Source organism: Podarcis erhardii, assembly GCF_964252035.2.
Source record: "Podarcis erhardii genome assembly, chromosome: 2".
NCBI classification, from domain to species: domain Eukaryota; kingdom Metazoa; phylum Chordata; class Lepidosauria; order Squamata; family Lacertidae; genus Podarcis; species Podarcis erhardii.
The window spans coordinates 83,850,636-83,858,597 of NC_138498.1; positions in this window are offsets into that span (position 1 = coordinate 83,850,636).

Genomic DNA, 7,962 nt, shown 5'->3' on the forward strand with positions numbered 1-7,962 from the left:
AGATTTGTACTAATGCTGCTGCCATCTTGGCAGTTGTCAGTGCTGCAGAGTAGCAGTGAGGTGAGCTTTGTGTCTAGATAGTCAGTGATTTTGATCTTCTGCCATATTCACTTAAGGAACTCTCAAGGCAATGTTTAGCTCTGCAGTCAGCCAATTCTTTAATGGAATGAAGAAACTGTGTCTGTGTTTCGAGGGGTTGTTCTCCAGGTGCAAGCAAGCGCCTAAAGCCAATGGAAGCTGGTCTGTTGGAGCAAATAGGGCACTGCCCGCCCCAACCTCAGTCTGCCTGCCCCCCTCAGCCAGCCCTCACCTGCCTGCCTTCTTCCTTGCTGTTAGTTGAGGGGGCAGCCTTAGATTTCAGCTTCTTCTGGAACTAGGTGGCTCTTCCTGCCATTGGCTCTGACTCCACCTATTGGCTCCCTGTCTTCTGGCCCACCAACCCCAATGGGCACCAGCCACCATTACGGCCCAAACGCTAAAAGTGTGGAGGGTGGTAAATGTATCCCACAGAGTAAATTGATTCATCCTTTTCGTGTTTCCTTAGTATGCCTGAGAATTCTAACCATAATATGAACCACTTGATCTCCAGAGAGCCATTCTGGCGAAAATCCTGAAGATGTCAAGCAATCAAATATTCCCCCTGTAAAAGCTGGATTGCACTCTGACAAGTGGAAAATCCTGTGTACATGGTGAAGAAGCAGGGGTATAGACACGCCTCCCATTTTCCGTACATAACCTTTAATGTCATCATTATTAATAATATATGGTCATGATCCAGTCACTTTTAAATGAACAGGACTTTAAAATGTTTAACTTTGGCTATGATATATTCCATATTATTGTTAATAGCAGTAGCACTAGGAGAAATAGAAATATAAGCTTTATTTTAAATGTTCCTTTTTTATATTTAGAAAGGTTATCTCTGAGATCCATTTCTCGCCTTCCGCCTGCATTATTGTGTTGATTAAAAGATGTAGAGGTTAATGCTATAAGTTCTCAGAATAATTGTTTTTCAGAGATAATCCTTTGATTTTCTTTTACTTTCTCACTCCCCTAAAAAAGGAAGACCCTGTTGCATAATTTTCTCCAAATATTCACCATTTATTTTGTGGGGGTGGCCATTCCCCACCCCCAAAGTGCCCCAGAATGAGGCAAAGTTGAAGGCATTTAGCCCAGTGCAAAATGACTGCCAGTGCATTTGCTTTTGCCACCATTTGTAGCAGTAGCAAAAAAGCAGAGAACCCTCAGGGTGGGGAGTGAAAGATACTACACTACTACCACTACTTATAGCATGGGTGAGGAAACTGTGACCCTTCAGATGCTGTTAGACTCCAACTCCCATCTGCCCCAGCCAGCATAAAGGATGTAAAGGGTTTTTATCAAAATGAGAAGGGTGACAAGTTACACACTCCTAACTTATAGTGAGCCTGAGCCCCCTCCCAGTAAACAACTGAGGAAATTCTCCTCTCCCCAGGAAAAAAAAATGTAACATCAGTTCACTCAACTTTCCAATATACTACCCAGGGTTGAGAATTTTCAAAAGGCCATTTTCTTTTGAATTTCCTTCCCAACATTGACTTGAAGATAAATAGGATTGGTAACTACCTGACATTAAAATATTTCTTACATGCAAGCCTTGTTCATCTACCTTTACCTGTGTACATTGCCTTTCAGAAGCAGCTGGCCCCTTTCATATTTTAAGATTAGATAAAAATAGGGAATATTAGATCTCCTTAGCAGGGTTTTCTTTTTCCCCATCGCCTAAACAGGAAATCAAATATGAATACCAGTCGGATTGCTTGGCTGAAAGAAACAACTACAGGTGCATACTTGAAAATGAAAAAGCCGAGGAGGGGAAAGGGTGCCTTTAAACTTTTGTCCTAATCATCTGGCCTCGGCTACTTTTCTAAAGGCCTCTTTAATGACCGAGCTGCTTGTAGCTTCCACTTTCTATTGCGGTGGCTTTAAAGGGGACATAAAACAGCAGCTCATTTTGCTTCTTTTTGGTGGAAGTTATATGCTGAATGCCCTAGGAAAGTGACGCATGCATTACATAAAGTTATGATTCACTAAGGTTTTGGGCCACTTTCTCACAAAGAGAGCACAGCTGGAACACTTATGGTCCAGAGAAAGGCATGATGATGATGATGCGAAGAACACAAAGCATCTTTTCCAGTGTGGGAGACGGACAGACGGATCCATAACGATCAAGGAGAAAGAGAGAGAGAGAGAAGGGATTTAACCAAAGTGTGCACCACAAACAAAACCGTACAATATTTTTCCATGCTCTTTTTGAAAGCAATATACAATGGACGCAACAACAAAAGCATGTTAGATGACATTTCTAAAGTAACTTCATTATTTGAAGCTGTGTGCAGCAATCGAAGGGTGGAATGGCAGAGTGAAGTCTGGCTGTATGTGGAGTCTTGTGCATACTATTTGTAAACGCCTCTTCTCCAAGTCACCTACACTTTCACTGTAGTGCAGCCTTTCAGTGGGCAGGTTAATTTAGCACATTTAGATCTCACCATCCTTCCATCATGGAACTCAATGTGGGGTACCAAGGTGCTTCCAAGGCGCTGGCTGAGCCCAGACTTATTTTCAGCATGTGGCTGCATCCTATGCCCATGGACCAAGCCCTGCCATTTATTTTATAGAGGTTCCTGTGTTTCCTGCCTTTCTTCTAGTGTGGCACTGAAGTCGGCATACAATGAGTTTCCAGGTGGTGCCCCAATCCAGGCACTGAACAGATGTGAACCCGCATAGCTTCAGTAGGTGGCTGTATCTCATGCCTCCAGGCCATGCTCAATGTGGGGAAGAAAGGAAAGGAGGGCTTTCAGTGGGGTGGCATTTTAATCTCAGTTTCTTCCATGGTTGTGCTAGGTATGATGCAGTTAATCATAACTTAGCATTCCTGTGATTCCTTGTGATTACTGCCAATGCGGAGAAGGGTGGGATTCTGTGGTGGTGGTGGTGGTGGAGAAAGGAAGGAGAAGGAAGGAGAAAGAAGAAGAAATGGACATGCAATGGCACTGTGACTTCATCCTGGATTCCACTGAATTTGCTTGATGCATCTGCCACTGTGGATGGGAACACGCAACCCCACTGGAGGCCAGTAGCTACGCAGAGCACCTTGTGTCACAGATAAAAATCTTCACAAAGAATTGAAATGCTTCCCAACTTTATGCAAATATCCACAGTATTATAACAATGGAATTTACTGTAGGTTTCACTTTAAAGCTGTTTAAAATTGAGCTTGTTTATTTTTGAGCATTAGTGGTATCTACATGATAAAATTGGATTCTTATTTTTATTTTTGCTCCAGTTGTAAATGAGACTGTTCCACCATGCATGAGATTAGAAATAAAGGCTTTACAATGAAAATAACTATTCTATGGTGTTCTTTGTAATATCTGTTCCAGTGTAACATCTTTAAGGAGTTTTCCCTTAAAGCATGATACGTAATCCAGCATTTTCTGAACGTTTCGCACCCAGGAAGTCCACATGGGAATCCAATATATTTCATGAAGAATATTGACTTGGATTGTTATTCTTGTTCATTTCATTTCTATACCACTTCTTTATTTTTAAGGGAAAAAATTCTCAAACATTAAAACATCAAATAAAACAATCCAGAAGATAACATTACAGAAGAAAGTAAAATATAATGTGTACATTCAAAGCAGCATAATTAACAGTAAACTAAAACATTGCCTTAAAGATCTCAAAAGAAAACATTATGAAGGAGGTCACATACAGAATGCACGTTTAAAGCAGCAAAATTAACAAACAAAAAAACCTTTACATTTCAAAAGAAAACATTACTAGAGAAAGTAAAATACAAAATACACATTTAAAACAGCATAGTTAGCAAGACAATAAAATATTATCATAAGCATAGAACATACCTGCTACTGTTGCTGCCAATCCTGCCAATCGTGGTTCCACAGGTGTGGAAGCTCAGACTCAATGACCTGGGTCTGCGCTAAGAGACAGCCAAGATGGTCTCTGACCTCTTCAGCAGCCTCAGCTTTTGTAGCTGGAGTCAGTCAGCCCCCTCCCCCCAGACCAGGCAGAAAAAAGGCCTGCAATTCCAAGAGCAGATATTCCAGGTCTCACAGCCAAAACGAGATATGTTCTAGCATAGAGGTCAACATTCACAACTCTTAGGATGCTTGTTCCGCACTAAATAACTGGAAATTTTCTTCACTTCCAGATTAGGCAGAGGAGCAAAGGAAACTGTCTTACACCTAATCCTACCATTGATCCATCTAGTTCAGGATTGTCGACACTGACTGGCAGCAGTGTTCAAGAGTTTCAAGGAGTCCTTTTCAGCCTTACTTGGAGATGTTTGGGATTGAACCTAGGACTTTCTGCATGCCAAGCACCCCACCTCCAAATAAAGATGACCCTCCTCTTCTTCACTCTTAAGGTTCCTTGTACCCACAGCTGTCTTTTCATGTGTTTTTATATCAAGGGACAGCAAACTTTTTCAGCAGGGAGCCGGTCCACTGTCCCTCAGACTTTGTGGGGGGCCGGACTATATTTTGAAAAAATAAATACAGTGGTACCTCAGGTTACATACGCTTCGGGTTACATACGCTTCAGGTTACAGACTCCGCTAAACCAGAAATAGTACCTCAGGTTAAGAACTTTGCTTCAGGATGAGAACAGAAATCGGGCTCCGGCAGCGCGGCGGCAGCAGGAGGCCCCATTAGCTAAAGTGGTGCTTCAGGTTAAGAACAGTTTCAAGTTAAGAACAGACCTCCAGAATGAATTAAGTTCTTAACCCGAGGTACCACTGTAAAAGGAACGCATTCCTATGCCCCACAAATAACCCAGAGATGCATTTTAAATAAAAGCACACATTCTACTCATGTAAAAACACAAGGCAGGCCCCATAAATAACCCAGAGATGCATTTTAAATAAAAGCACACATTCTGCTCATGTAAAAACATGCTGATTCCTGGACTGTCCGCGGGCCGGACTGAGAAGGCGATTGGGCTGGCCCCAGCCCCCGGGCCTTAGTTTGCCTACCCATCCACATCACCTTCAATGTTAACAAAGTGCAACATACATGTTTCAAATATATAAAGTAACATTCCTCTGTCTAGCTCCATTTCTGTGAGCAGAAGAGAAGCAGCTGCGATTAGAAAAAAAGGCCAAGCTTGTTTTTTCAAGGGGCCATTCCTTCCTCCACTGTGTTTGTACAGTTATCAAGCTACAAATGATGGTTTCTAATACCGTGATGGCACTAAGTCTTATGACTAAGAGGAAAGCACCTCCCATTGCTGTACATCATAAATAGTTGCCTTTACACAGCATTTTGCCACTCCTCATTTTCTCTGGATTACGCCCAGAACAATGAGGTGTGTTCAGGTACTGCAGCTAATCCATTCTAATGTGTTTGTTACCCATGGTAACCAAGAGAGAAAAGGGAGGGATCATACTGTGCAGCAATATAGCAGTACTCATCTTTGAACCAAGTAATGAAATTATTCAAGTGCAGTTTGTATTACTACAGGGTGTAACACTTTGGCCTCCCGGTTTTTATTATATGATAAAGTGACATGCTTCATTTTGCAGCAATGCAAAGGGTACATCTGGATGCTAGATCATAATGCTGTCCATTCTTTCAAAGTAAATGAAAGCAATCAAAATTCCAGTTTTTTCACTTTAGATGTGTGTCTATGAATGTCTGCATTGTAAAGATGCAATCAATTAATAATTCTCTTTTTTGTGGTAAGAAACAAGTTGTGCCTATGTTGAACATTTTGAATTCCTTAGATATTGAGCAGCACTCCTGAGGAGGACAATGCACATCAATGTGCTGATGCTGCTATCAATACAAGCCTCTAGAGTTGTTTGGCTATAGTCCATCTGACTGTATCTCTGGGAAATATTTCCATCCATTCCACAACAGTAATGATTAAAGTATATATATATTTTAACATGTTGCATGATATTTTGCCAAGGCCAAAATAATTCAATATAAGCTTCTTTTAAACTGGCTGATTCGTTTTTACAGTGTTACATGAGAATTTAGCATTTCACTTTTCCCTAAGAATTATAACAACAACAAACAAACAAACAAACAAACAACCAGTAATTCAAGTTCCCCTATGCAGTCCTGGAGCAGAAAACAAAAACTGGAGGTGAGTGGCAACATAAGGTACAACTAATTGGTTTTTCATCACTAGTTGCCCATCCTTGTTCATCAGGCAGTAAAAAGCGACTTGTGTCTGCAAACAAGAAAGGTTTACTTAAAGGCAAAAAGAGCCCCCCCCCAAAGTCTCATTGTGCTTTGCCTACACACAGAATAGACTCATTCTGTAGTTGTGCTTTGTTATAAAATTAATCACCAAACCAGGTCTGTAAAACAGTGCAACGTATAGAATGCTGGAATGCAGTTAGGTTGTTCTGTTAACAAAAGATGGAAAATCCTGATAACAAGGCTAGTAGAGAAGCAATTGGTCCATCCTAGCAAGCAAAAGGTAACCTCTGCACGGAATCCCTGTAATCAGGGAATCAGGTGATCAGGAAGTACCAATTACCTCCTCTTCCTTCAAGACATTTCAATTGTTGCTCTTCAGTCCAAACAACAAACTGTAATCTTTTATTCAGAATTAGGGTGCTAGTTCACCATCTTAAGAGCAAATAACCCATAAAATGGTATCCAGTACTTAAACCTGTGCTCCAGCTGGCACATGTGTGTTGGTACAGCTGCACAAATTGGGTTTGCAGGATTTAGGTCCCCTGCAGATGATATAGGTGCCTGCGGTATCCACTGCGAAAGAGAGTAGGGGCAGATGTAAGCTGGCTCATCAATATGAGTCACTGCTGATTAGGCAGAAGCTACTTATTAATTTTGTGTGGGGTTCCTCCCCCCCCCCCCCGGTGTTCCTTTTCTCTGGTGGGAAAGTGCAGAACATTTAGTGGAGCAGGGAACCACATTGGTGTCATGCCCACATCCCAAGGATGGACAAATCACAGTAGACTAATAGTGCGATCAGCAAACAAACAGGAATTGGCTGAGTCAAATATGTGATCCAGAATCCACCGCATGCCTGCGCAGGATATACTGTAGTTCATGAGCAAGAGCAGCCAGAGACCGGGTTTTCAGGACCCTGGACAGGTCACTGTGAGCAGATTACTTGTTATGAGAATGCCAATTCCAACTGAGCCCTTATATGCCTCTTGGTCCTGGTGGTTAACCTTCTGAGACCGCACAGAGAGAGAGAGCTCTGGAATGAGAGATTTAAAAAAGCAGCCTTCAGTCTGGAAGCCCCTCTGTTATCTCTCAACACCTGGCGCTGTGCCTGTGTCAGTGAGTGAGAATCAGAGAGTGTGAGGTCCATAACGCAGGGGGCGGGCAGGTAGATAAAACCTTTATTTCCTATCATCTTCGGAGCAAACTGGTGTTGTGTATCACAGGGGTTATATTTGTAACTCATAGATTTATGGAGGATTTACTTGTGATTTTATATAGGTTTAATGTGGCTGGTTAGTTGTAGACAACCTTGGAATGTGTCTTTGTGGTCTGAATAGGTGGCCTGCATACACACACACACACAGACACACACACACACACACACACAGCTATCTAGAAGTAGAGCTCTGAAAAATTATCTGTTACACTCAAAAAGAGAAGTAGTTTAACCTTCTGAACCAAAGTATTTCAGATCTTCAGTTTAACCAGGAAGCAAATATTTACTGCAGAAAGCAAACAGTCAACCCATACATTAGAAAATCAGCAGCTACCATACAAAGGAAAATAAATGTTTCATTCATTGATGAATAGCCCAATTAAATATTTCCCAAGCAATAAAAGTTCAAATTACAATGGAGAATCCTTTCTGGACCTCTGGAGCAAGCTGTCCCTAATATACTATTAGTGTAATGTACACTATTTAGGAACGCGGGTGGCGCCGTGGTCTAAACCACTGAGCCTCTTGGGCTTG